The sequence below is a fragment of the Meriones unguiculatus genome, chromosome 6 (genome assembly GCF_030254825.1).
Source record: "Meriones unguiculatus strain TT.TT164.6M chromosome 6, Bangor_MerUng_6.1, whole genome shotgun sequence".
In the NCBI taxonomy this organism is placed as follows: Eukaryota; Metazoa; Chordata; class Mammalia; order Rodentia; family Muridae; genus Meriones; species Meriones unguiculatus.
This window is the reverse complement of record NC_083354.1, coordinates 26,703,718-26,717,314: the sequence shown is the minus strand read 5'-3', so window position 1 is coordinate 26,717,314 and position 13,597 is coordinate 26,703,718. Positions and strand designations below refer to the sequence as shown.

The 13,597-nt window shown below is 42.9% G+C and overlaps 1 pseudogene; it reads left to right on the top strand.

The window, feature by feature from the left end:
* The window catches only part of LOC110543790 (baculoviral IAP repeat-containing protein 1b-like), a 48,944-nt pseudogene that overhangs the window by 24,145 nt on the left and 11,202 nt on the right, over positions 1-13,597 (top strand).

Here is a 13,597-nt window from a genome sequence, read left to right as displayed (position 1 = left end):
ACAGAAGAAAGAACAACACTGGGTGCGGTGACTCACACCTGGAAAAGAGCACTCTGGAAGCTGAGGCAGGAGAATTGTCAGGAGTTCAACATTAGCCTGGACAATAAAAGTATAAGACACCGCCTCAAAATCAAAAACAAAACCAAAAAAAAAAAAAAAAACACCAACAAAACAATGGAGAATGTTAGGGTTCAGGAGTAGCCCACACTGACCAGACTCAGATGAAAGAAGCATACTGAATGCCAGACAAAAACTGACCCGCCAGGGCCACCTCTGGTCTCAGGAGCCAGGCAGTGATGCTGAGCCATTTTCAAAGTGAGTGTTCAAAGGGAAAAACCACAACCACGCAGGAAAAATCATTATTTTCAGGTATAGTGTGTTGATTCAACTGAGAAGAATTAATTTTTGTTTCATGTTCATTGTATCTAGGTAGCTAGAAAAAGTACTTTAAGCTGATTGGCTGGAATTTAGGGTAGGGGAGTTCTCTGGGGCTTTCCAGCTTTCTGGGAGTAAGGAACATAGGATGTTTCGATCTTCTAACAGAACTTACATTTATCTTTAACTCAAGCAGAACATGCATTTATCATCTATTGTTTTATTCTAAATAGCAATTATTGAACTATTGGAGTGGACCCTGGTCTCAGGCATGTAGGCATGAGAACTTGAACTCAATTTTACCTTATGATCAAAATGGATACGTGGAAGTTAAATGGCTTCTGATAGGCTAAAGGAGACAGCAGTTGTTAACAGAAGAGCTAAAGTTATGCTAAGAACTACAGTAGGTCTCTTCAGAGGAGCTATAGTTATGTAAAAAGTTTAAGTTTATAGTTATGTAAAAAGTTTAAGTTCCCTTGATAAATCTCTTGTATTTGGAATTTTTATTTCAAATAATTAATTAGATCCTGACTGCAGTTTTTCATCCCTCTTCTTCTCCCAGCCCTTCCTCCACACCCCTATGCACTCCTCCTCTTTTCTTCTTCAGAAAATGGGGGGCCTCCTGTGGATATCAACTGCCTTGGCATATCAAATTATAGTAGGCACATTTTCTTCTGTTGAGGCTAGACAAGGCAGCCCAAATAGGGGAAAGTGCTCCAAAGGCAGGCAACATAGTCAGAGACATCCCTTACTCCTGCTGTTAGGAATCCTACATGAAGACTAGCTACACAACTGTTACATACATGTAGTGGACCTGATTAGTCCCATGCATGCTGCCTGGTTGGAGGTTGAGTCTCTGTGAGCCCCCATTGGACTAGTTTAGTTGATTCTGTAGGTTTCCTTGTGGTGTCTTTGACCCCTCTGGCTCCTACAATCTTTCCTCTCCTTCTTCTGCAGGGTTCCCCAGGCTTCACCCAGTGTTTGGCTGTGGGTCTTGCATCTGTTTCCATCAGTTGCTAGGTGAAGCCTCTTTGATGACAGTTATACTAGGCTCCTGCCTGCAAGTATAACAGAATATTATTAATCATGACAGTGGTGGGCTCCCTCTCATGGAATGGGTCTTAATCTGGATCAGTCATTGTTGGGTACTCCCTCAATTTCTACTCCATCTTTACCCCTTGTAAGTCGGACAAATTGTAGGTCGAAGATTTTGTGGCTGGGTTGATGTCCCAATCTCTCCATTGGATGTCTTGCCTGGTTACAGGAGATGGCTGGTTCAGGCTCCATGTTCTCCATTGCTAGGAGTCTTAGCTACTTTCACCCTCAGATATTCTTGGGAGGTTCTATTGCCTTAGGTTTCTAGCTTGTCCCAGAGAGACCCCCTATTGCAGTTGACTCTCCCAGTACTCTCTCCATCCTCCCCACACCTGATCCCTCCTGTCCCTCTGCCCTGACCCAGTCTCCTCCCACCATTCACCCACAATGCCTATTCTATTTCTCCTTCTCCGTGAGAGTCACACAACCCCACTTGAGCCCTCCTTGTTACTTAGTTTCTTTGGGTCTGTGGATTGTATCATGGTTATCCTTTACATCACAGCTAATATCCATTTATAAGTGAGAACATACAATGTTTATCGTTCTGGGTTATCTTACCAGGATGGTCTTTTCTAGTTCCATCCATTTGCCTGCAAATGTAATTTGTCATTGTTTTTAATAATACTCCATCATGCAAATATCCCACGTTTTCTTTAGCCATTCTTCCATTAAAGGGCGTCTAGGTTGTTTCCAGTTGGCTATTACAAATAAAGAGGCAATGAACATGCTTGAGAAAGTGTCCTTGTGGGAGGATGAAGCATCCTTTGGGTATATGTTCAGGTGTGGTATAGCTGAGTCTTGAGGTAGATCTATTCCCAGTTTTCTGAGAAACTGCTAAGTTGATTTTCAAAGTGACTGTATAAGTTTGCATTCCCACCAGCAGTGGAGAAATGTTTCCCTTGCTCCACGTCCTCACCAGCATGAGCTGTGGCTTGAATTTTTGATCTTAGCCATTTTCAAGGGTGTAAGATGAAATCTCAGAGTCGTTCTTATTTATATTTCCCTGATGGCTAAGGATGTTGAACTATAATTGCTTCCCAGCCATTAGAGATTCCTCTGTCAAGATTTCTCCATTTAGATCCATACTCCATATTTTAATTGTGTTATTTGGTTTGTTGATGTTTAGTTTCTTGAATTCTTTATAAATTTTGGATATCAGCCCTTTGTCAGAAGTGGGGCTAGCATTGCAAGTTCAGAGGATGTAACTCAGATATCATATGGTTCCCTAATAGACACAAAAACGTTTTTAGCTCTGAATAAATCTAGGTATAGTAAGATGTTGGGAGTTCAAGAAAAGGAAAAAAAATGGTATCAAAGCCAAGGGTGTGTGTAGGCTCATGCCTATAATACCAGCAGTTGGGAAATGGAGAAAGGCAGACAAATACTTCAATGTTACCCGTGGCTACATAGGGAATTCCAGACCAACTACACTACCTGATACTGTCTCAAATAAAAAAGTGTGTGTTTAATAATCTGTCTACATCCATCCCTGTGTATGGTATTAAACATGTAGTTACTAATGACTAAGTAGGGAGGAATGCTAGATGAACTTTGCAGGACTCTTCTTGTCCTAGACATTACAGTTCTGATAACTCACAATGTCCTCACCCATACAGAAGATGTGTGTAAAATGCATGTACCATCTAAGAACAGGACTACTGCACACATGTGAAATTTATTCTTTCATACGTGGACTATGCCTTCCTTTTATCAGAATTGAGCAGGCTGGGTTTAGAAGATGTTTAGAAGATCCTCAGTAATAATACAATGCCCACTCCTAAATCAAGACCCAGTTATGATTTAATAAAGGATTTCTCTTTCAAGGAAATCACAAGTGAAAGCAATCAGGAGGACCCAGTTCATCCCACCGAGGTCGGTAAGAACTTGAAAGCACATGGGATTCTGTGTATTTGCACATTGGACAGGAAAGCATATTTCTAATTGTCTGAGGACCACCTAGAGGAGAGCACTGAGGTGAAGGGAGCTGTGGGTGAGAGAGTGCTCCCGTGGCATCTTGAGAGTGAATGCAGGACTACTGACAGAAGTCCTCATGCCAGATCCAAAGCAGCCAGTGTTAAGGCATCATGCAGCAGGCTGGTCTCCTGAGATCCTAAAGGGAAATTAGGGTGCCAGGATATCCAAGTCCCTGTCAAATGAGAGGCCTTAGACATACCCCACACACAGTACCCCACACACTGATGCTATGGAAAGATGAGAGGGTCTTAGGGTATGGAGGGGGGTCATGGGGAGGAGAGGAGAGTCCTAATCCACTCTTTGCAGAGAAGCAAAGCAATCAAAGAGATGTGAAGGTACACCTTCCTCTTCCTCCCTTCTCTCCACAGGCTTGGCTCTGAGGGAAGCCCAGTGGTTTCAAGAGGCAAAGAGTCTGAGTGAGCAGCTGCAAGGCACCTACACCAAAGCTACTTTCCGCCACATGAATTTGCCAGAGTTGTGCTCCAGCCAAGGCACTGACCACTTGCTTAGCTGTGATGTGTCCATCGTTTCAAAACACATCAGCAGGCCAGTGCAAGGGGCCCTGACGATCTCCGAGGTCTTCGCCAATCTCAGCTCGGTCATGTGTGTGGAGGGGGAAGCTGGCAGTGGGAAGACAACCTTCCTGAAGAAAATAGCTTTTCTCTGGGCATCAGGGTGCTGTTGAACAGGTTCCAGCTGGTCTTCTATCTCTCTCTTAGTTCCACCAGACCAGACCAGGGTCTGGCCAGCATCATCTGTGCCCAACTCCTAGAGGCAGGAGGCTGTGTTAGTGAAGCATGCCTGAGCAGCATTATCCAGCAGTTAAAAAACCAGACGTTGTTCCTGTTGGATGACTATAATGGGGTGGACTCGCTCTCCCAAGCCCTAGAGACACTGATTACAAAAAACTACTTGTCACGAACCTACTTATTGATCGCTGTCCATACAAACAGGGCCAGGTCCATCAGTCCATGTCTGGATAAAATTCTAGAGATCAAAGAGTTTCCTTTCTATAATACAGTCTCTGTGTTACGGAAGTTCTTTTCACATACTATAATCCGTGTACAAAGGTTTTTCAATTACTTTGGAAAGAATGAACATCTGAGAGGAATTCACAAAGCTCCTCTCTTCACGGCAGCCGTCTGTACTGACTGGTTTCAAAATCCTTTTGACCAGCCCTTTCATGATGTGGCCTTTTTCAAGTCCTATATGAAGTATCTGTCCTTAAAGTACAAAGCTGCAGCTCAGGCCCTCAAGGCCACTGTGTCCTCATGTGGGCAGCTGGCCTTGAGGGGGCGTTTTTCTTTATGCTCTGAGTTCAACAATGATGACCTCACAGAGGCTGGAGTGGATGAAGATGAAGACCTGACCACCTGCTTGATGAGCAAATTCACTGCCCAGATACTGAGACCAGTCTACCGGTTTTTAAGTCCTCTCTTCCAAGAATTTCTTGCTGTCATGATGCTGACTGAACTCCTGGGTTCAGACAGACAGGAAGACCAAGATCTGGGAATTCATTATTTGAGACAAATTAACTCGCCCTTGAAGGCTCTGACCACCTACAACAACTTTTTGAAGTATGTCTCCAGCCACCCTTCATCAAAGGCAGGGCCAGAAGTTGTGTCTCATTTGCTTCAGTTGGTGGATGAGAAAGAGTCGCTGGAGAACATATCTGACGATGAGGACTACATGAAGCTCCACCTGGAAGCTTCACTGTGGATGGACTCCATTAGGGGACTGTGGCAGTTATCTCCTAAACTTTTTTCTTCATTAATGTCAGAGTATTTAGTGAACATTGCTTTAAACTTTGCTTATGAAAGCAACACGGTTTCTGCATGTCCTCCATTTATTTTGTGATTTCTTCAGGGGAGCACACTGACTTTAAAAGTATTGAATTTACAGTACTTTTGGGAGCACCCAGAAAGCCTGTTATTATTGAAGAGTATTGAGGTCTCAACAAATGGAAATAAGTGGGTACAGCAAATATATTTGTCATTAATAGAAAAAAGTTTGGAAACATTACAGACACCAACTGTAGATCAGGACTATGTATCTGCCTTTCAACCCATGAATGAATGCAAGAAAGTTTTGGCTAAAAAAGAAGAGATCGTGAGGAACTATGCGGATATCCGACACCAGGCCCCACCAAATATCAGTACTGTCTATTGGAAACTGTCACTCAAGCCACACAAGATCCCTAGGTTGGAAGTTGCAGTGGCCGACATGGGCCCAGCAGACCAAGCACTGCTCCGGGTCCTAATGGAAGTCTTCTCAGCTTCACAGAATATTGAGCTCTGCTTGTCCAACAGCAGTGGCTTTTTTGAAAGCATCCGCCGGGCCCTGGAGCTGAATTATACCTCTGTCACCAAGTGCTCCGTGTGCAGGCTGGAGCTCAGCACAGCAGAACAGGAGCTGCTTCTCATCCTGCCTTCCCTGTAGTCTCTTGAGATCTCAGGGATCAACTAGTTACCAGGTATCCCAAGCATTCTGGTAAACTCTGTTTTCTTGTAGGCATAAGGTTATTGTGTAATTCAAGTTCTGATTTCTGTACTCCCCACATCTGGTTGCAGTCTTTGTTCTGAGAATTTCCGCCTCAGTATTGTGTAAACACTGCTCCCCAGTTGTTGCCTGATAGGCTAATAAAGCAGCTTACAGCACAGTACTGAGAAGTTACTCTACTGTTAATCCTCTAGGCTAATCTGGCTTCCTCCCCATGTAAATCCCCAAGATACTTGCACTTATGGCATTCTCTGCTCCAGCTGCTCTCTCCTCATGTCTCATGATGAAGAATTCAGATGGAAATCTATAGAGGCTCAAGATTTTAAAAGGCTTAAGGAGGAAAAACAAGTGTGGCTTACACTCACCATGCGTTGAACAAATACTCAATAACTTTGCCACATGGAATTGCATAACTCCAAAAGACTGGAGAGATTTGATGACAGCCATTCTAGAGCCTAGCTCTTAATTGCAATGGCTGGCATGGTGGAAAGATGAGGCTTCACTTATGCATTAATGAAATAGGACTAGAGGAATTGATATTGTCAAAGATGGTAAGGAATGGTTATATGGCTCATGAATGCAGGTTATCCAAGGCAATTCCTTAATTTCAGAAAACTGACTAAGGGACTTCACTCAAGGTCTGACAGAAAAAACAACATGAACCATTAGTTTGCTGCCCACCAAAAGAGGATTATTCTAAAAAAAAGAAAAGAAAAGAAAAGAAAATTCAAGGCCTGATAGGACAAACAAGGCTACTAAAAACTTAGATAAACCATTTAAAGGAGATAAAGATGCTCCTAAGGGATAAAACAAGAGGCACCAAAGATGAAAATACAGATATTTTGGCAAACACTATAAATGATAAAAGGACAAAATTAGAATTACAGTTAGATATCATTGAGGTGGAAGGATTAGTGTCTCCTGGAGCATATGTAACAATAATTTTCCAAGACTCCTGGTATCCAATTGGGCCACTTAAAAATGTATCTACACAGCTCCTGGGAATTGTGTCACTGTTACAGGTAAAACAAAGCCTAAAATGTCTTAAATGTGTAGGGCCAGAAATCCCAACAGGAAAATTAAGGCCATATATGACTGATGCAGCCATGAATTTACGGGGGTGGGATCTGTTGCAACAGTAAGAAGCATGGATTGCCATTCCTCCAACTGAAGGGACAAGCCATAAAATCAGGGATGTTCCTGACAAAGGTAGCAAAACTGTCCAAGTTGTCCATAAACAAAACACAGCACGAGCTGATTCTCCAAGGTCATATGGAGGAGACCCTGCTGACACAACACCAATGGCCTTCCTGCTAAGGCTGACTAACCAACCTATTCGAATAGAACAATGGCCTATGAGAAAAGAGAAATTACAAGCAGCTTACAGCCAAGAGCTGAGTGGAGGAGAGAATAGGGCTGGACTTCCTGCCCTCCAGGGGGGGAAGAGTTAGAGGAGGAAGTAGGGAATTTCCAGCCATGGGCAGAGGTCCAAGAGACATGAAGAGAGAGCAGCTGGAGCAGAGAATACCATAAAGTGCAAGTATGTCAAGGATTTACTCAGGGAAGAAGCCAGACTAGCCTAGAGGGTTAAGAATAGAGTAATGACTGCTCAGTATTGTTGTGTAATTTGCGTTATTGACATACTAGGGGACAACTGGGGAGCAGTGTTTACCCAACATGGAAACAGGAGATTCTCAGAACAAGGGTTGCAACCAGTTATGGGGGGTGGTGGTGTACAGAAATCAGCATTCAAATTACACAATAACTTTATGCCTTCATTTTCTCATCCTTAGTTTTAGATGAATGAAACTTCAGTTTCATCTCTTCATAAATGTTCCTTTATAGGAGAAGTTTAAATGCTTTCACTATTTGGGGCAGTGCATAGATCATTGGAAGGTCCTGAATGACAGAATGGGTTTCACATAATTCAAGAATAGCTTCCGTGTTTCATTGCTTGAGATGTTGTAAGGGCATTTGAACTGCTTGTTATTAGTCAATGTTGGACTGTGTGTGAGATGTTGCTGAAGAGATATCTGCATTCTGGGTGCGAGAAGGAGGAGGGGGTTAGCTTCTCCAGAAAAGGAATTAAAAAGTAGGAACGATACAGTCTTACTTCTGTTTCTGTTGCTGTAATAAAAGATTCTGACCAGAAGCAACTTGGGGGAAGAAAGGGTTTATCACATCTTACACTTCCTGGCTAGCACAGTTCACCCCTGAAGGATGTCGCAGAGGGAACCCAAGCAGGAACCTGGAGGCAGGAACAGGAGAGACCAGGGAGGACTCTGGCTTCCTTTCCATGGCTGCTTACATATCTGCCTTCTTCTTCAACTCCTGACCACCTGCCCAGAGCAGCACCACCATCCCCCCTGAGTTGGCCCCTTGCTCATCAATCATTAATTTAGGGGATTTTTTCCAAATTTAGGATCCTCTTCCCTAATAACTCTAGCCTGTTTCAAGTTGACAGAAACCAAATAGGAAAAATATCTCCTATTAGTTGTGTTTAACATTAGGTAATATTTGGTTATTTTCAGTACAGGCTTTACCTGACTTTCATTAAATTTGTTTATCGTTACTTAGAAGTTTTGATAGTCCTGTAAATGTTCGGGTTTTTTTTTTAAATTTCATAATCATAACTAGTCTAGTTCTTGTCTTTAGCTGTGTGTTACATGCTTAGGAATGCTTTTCTTGTCTATATCTGAATGTTTTTTTTTTTTGTTTTTTACTGTGTGTGTGTGTGTGTGTGTTTGTGTTTGCAGAAGTGTGCATGGGCACGGAACTGTGTCAGAGCATGCGTATAGGGGGGCAGGGACAACCTCAGGAATGTCATTTTTCCCTTACATCCACCAGGTGGCTCTTAGGGATCAAAATGAGGTTGGCAGGCTTGGTACAAGTCCTTTTTCTCACTGAGCCGTATCCCTGTGCCATACACCCCTCTTGTTTAGGAATTTCCTGCTCTTATGGCATTTGAGACATAGGCTCAGTGTTCTGAGACAGATCCCTTCTATAGGCTAGGCTTCCCTGGGACTTACCATACAACACAGGCTAGCCTTGAGCTATGGTAACCCCCTTTTTTCAGTCTCCCAGCCACTGAGGTCACATCTGTGAGCCACCACACCTTCTTCGTGTTTAAGCTGCTGAGGAAATTCCCCGCTGTGTTTCATGGTGGCTTCTTCATTATACTTCCCCACCTACAAGGTGCAAATCTCATTTAGTCTTATTTTTCCCTTTCATCTGCTTCATCATAAATATATTCTAGTAAGTCAGTAAGTCATATTTAAGGATCCATGGTGAAACCCAAAGTTGTGAAAATTACTTGTTCTCTTCTAAGAGTTCTAGTGTTAGTTGTTATAGTTGTCATTAGTTCACTTTGAGTTAGCTTTCACGAATTGGAAGTGAGAGTCCAACTGCACCCTTTTCGCATGTGCAAAGTCAGACGTTCCCGTGCTGTTGGTTGGAGAGAAGCTTTATTTATTTCGTAAGTTTAGAGACCAGTACAGGGCTTTCCCTGTAGTTTATGATCAGCAGACACTGTAGCTGACAATATCTTCCTGGATGTGCTTCCTAGACTGGTGTTAGGAAGTCTAAGAAACTTCATCTTGAAAGCATGAAAATGGCTGAAGGTCGCAGCACACTTGAGAACTTCCACTGGGGACCTTGAGTGATGAGAACTATGTGCTGCTTTCCAGATCAACTCTTTGCTAACTTGAACAAGTTCCCAGGCCTGAAAGAACTGTCTGTGAGACTAGATGGCAAAGCAGATGTGCTTTCAGTCCTTCCTGGAGATTTCCCAAACCTCCACCACATGGAGAAGTTATCCATCCAAACTTCCACAGAGTCTGACCTCTCCAGACTAGGTAAGGATGGTGCTTGGATCTCCAGCTCATGTCTCAGCTGGAAAAGCTACTTGGCTAGTAATTGGTAGAACCATTAACTAATCATTAGTTAAACCTTCCCTGGGCTTCACAGCGTGAACTTGTCCATGGGAAGGTGTGGGAACAGTGCTCTTCCTCCTTAAGAGGGCAGAGATTTATTTGTTACCCGAGTCTTTAACATGTGGGGAACTGTTCTCAGCCCTTCACAACCACTGACTCAGTCTTCACAGCCCCTGTGTGGGAGAAGGTATGAAGATTATTGCTGATTGTTAGCTGGGGAAATGAGGCCAGCGATGGCTCAGGGCTAAGGAAATGTGTCTCCAAACAGAAGGTTTGACTGCACAGCCTGAGCTTTACACTCCTAACACTTCCTCTCCTGTTGGTAGGACCCTGCTGTTTGAGGTTGCAGTCTTCCTCATCCAGATAGCCATTCTGACTTTGGCACTAGATGAAGGACTTCCTCTTCCCAGCAGGGCCTCCTACTCTCTGTCTGACCTCATCTGGAAAGTATCTTTAGGCATAGATGCCTCTAACCATATCTCATATATGGCTGTTGGCATAGTTGCCTACTAGCTCTCCCCTCCCTATGCCCATATGATAATTAAGTACTGTGTTCCCATTCTTATGGTAGGAGCATCCTGTTTAGTGCAAATCAAGAATCCTTGACGTGCCAATTATGTACATGTATCCTGAGAGCCCTCACCCACTCCCCAAGGAGTATAACATTGTTCTCTTGAATTAAAATTGAACTATCTCCCTGAAGTGGTTCCCAGAGGGCATTTTCCATCGTGCTAGCAGCCTTCAAAGGTCTGCATCTCAACTTTTGCTCCTCCTGCTTTCATTGGCTTGTGGCCAGCAGTTCCCCAGGGAGGAGAACCACTGCTGGCACCCAACATGGGGCATAACCCCAGCAACAGAGTTCATAAATGTCACTGGTAAACATTCATTCAGTTCCTTATAGAAAGCTATTCTTTCATATGACTGTGTCAATTAGACACAACATGAGCCCAACAAACGTAGTCTGAGCTCTAGATACTTGCCACTGAGTCACTACATTATGAATGTTGTGTCACTGCCTGTTTAATCACTGTGGCTAGAAATGATAGATTGAGGATCCAATTCTGATAGAAACATTCAGCCTCTAATTTCTGAAAATCTTTCATCTTTTACAGTTAAATTGATTCAGAACTCTCCAAATCTTCATGTCTTCCATCTGAAATGTAATTTCCTGTTGAATTGTGAGTCTCTCATGGCTGCGCTTGCTTCCTGCAAGAAACTCAGAGAGATTGAGCTTACTGGCCGATACTTTGAAACCACACCATTTGGTAAGGACTGTACAACTTTGACTTCAGATGCTCCTGTGTACAGTCATTCAATACTCTAGAATTAAAATGCAATGGTGTCGTGGGAACTGTAACCACGGTAGATTATCAGTGAGGCTTTCACAACAGTGAAGTGCATCTGTTTACAATTACTTAGTCATAGTAATTCTGAATATTATATCACCTTTCATCACTTTTTAAATACTCCTTATCTCAACAGTACTGCTCTGAGTCATAGGTAACGTGTTTGACCCAACTAAATTTTATTTTTCCTTTCACAGTCAACATATTGCCACATTTTGTTTCTCTGAAGACATTAGACCTTAATTGCCAAAAATTTCCAGATAAGAAAACATCAGAAAAGTTTGGTAAGTTTATAGAAGCATTTCTTAATTTATTATTTTCCTCCCCCTCTTCCTCCTCCTCCTCCTCTTCCCCCTCCTGCAGTGAACTCACAACAAATCAAGGTGTGCACAGTTGTCCCTTTACTTCCATGACAGTCCAGGAGCTGCTGCTGCTGTAAACACTAGAACATCCTCTACTCTATGATACAAAATGGTGCAGTGTTTTCCCATGACCCTACACATGCTCATATACTTTAAATAACCTCTCCATTGCTTACAATGCCTAATGCCATGTAAAAAAAATGTTACATTGTGTTGTTCTTTTTTTTAATTTTAATTTTATTTTTAATTACACTTTATTTACTTTGTATCCCCCATCTAGTTCCCTCCTTCCTCCCCTCCCAATTCCTTTCTTCCTCCCCCTTCTCTAAGCATGCCCCTCCCCAAGTTCACTGGTAGGGTAGGGTTTCTTTTTCTTCCTTCTGATCCTAATGTGTTAGGTCTCATGAGGAGTGGCTGCATTGTCTTCTTCTGTGGCCTGGTAAGGCTGCTTCCAACTCAGGGGGAGGTGATCAAAGAGCAGGCCAATCAGTTCATGTCAGAAGCAGTCCCTGTTCCCATTACTATGGAACCCACTTGGACACTGAACTGCCATGGGCTACATCTGTGCAGGGTTATCTCCATGCATGGTACTTGAAAAATATGTGTTCAAATTTTCTGGTTCTGTTGCTCTCCTTGTGGAGTTCCTGTCTACTCCAGATTTTACTCTTTCCCACTTCTTTCATAAGATTCCATGCACTCTGCCCAAAGTTTGGCCATAAGTCTCAGCGTCTGCTTTGATAGTCTGCAGGGCAGAGCCTTTCAGAGTGTATTGTTCTTAAAGTAAGGAAGAGGGGGAAATGTCTGGATATGTTTAGCACAGACACTTTAAAAAAAAATTGAACCTGAGGTTTGCGGAATGTGCTGATACAGAGGGTCATGCACCAGCCATGCTGGTCCTTTGGAGGACACCATGGTGATACTCAGTCTCACCACCAGATACTATTGCTCTCATGCATCCTCATGCTTAAACTCATTAAATGCAATACTCTCAGACTCACTGACACCTTAGGATAGAAGTTGGTCATGGTGGCACTGTGTACCTCTATTATTGGACACCCATTTTAGATGTGCTCTATCTGTTCTGTTTCAAAGGTTTCAGAATCTACACAAAAACTTCTATTTATGTTAAGAAAACTAATCTGTGATAAACTATATTGAACACAATGACAAGTATAGAGAGTTTATATACTTTTTTTTTTTAGTTAAAAAAATGTTAGAAGGCCAGGTGGTGGTGATGCATCCCTTTAATTCCACCTCTTGGGAGGCAGAGGCACATGTATTTCTGAGTTAGAGGTCAACTATTCTACAGAGTGAGTTCCAGGACAGCCAGGGCTACATAGGGAAACCCTGTCTCGAAAAACAAACAAACAAAAGAAAGTTTAGAAAAATAATACAGTTTCATGGGAAACACTAATGGGGAAAATGGAGACAATGTCGATACAGGGTGCAGAGCTCTGTCTTCACAGTGCTTCCCAGACTTTTGCAGGAGAGGTGACCCAACCCCCTTCCTCTTCCCTTCTGTGGAGGCAGCTGCTGCGTGTTTTTGCTTTGGCCTTGGAGGTCCTGTAAAGCGGCAGGGACAACATCAGGCACTCTGAAGGCTACTGTCTCAGGTTGACTGTGTAAAACTCACACTGCGAGCATCAAGTTTCCCCACTGCTGGAAAAGAAAATTACAAGTATTAAAGCAGAATGCTAGTCAGTCTAAGGAAGCAACACTTTGAATTCCTGTGCCCAGCTTGTTAATGAAGCCTTAATGGAGTGGATTATATTTTCTTTTTTAAAGATGAGTGCACACACATACACACAAACAGTCACAAAGTGAATTTCAGGATTTCCCTCACAGAGGTCAGCCAAAATTATAGCTTTTTCAAGAAAAAGGCCGGAGATGGCTCAGCAAGTAAAAGGCCTGGCACCAAGGCTGACGACCTGAGTTGGATCTCCGTGGCCCAAATGATGGAAAGGAAAAGAGCCTACTTCCAAAAGCTGTCCTCTGATCTCTAAACCCCTAAACC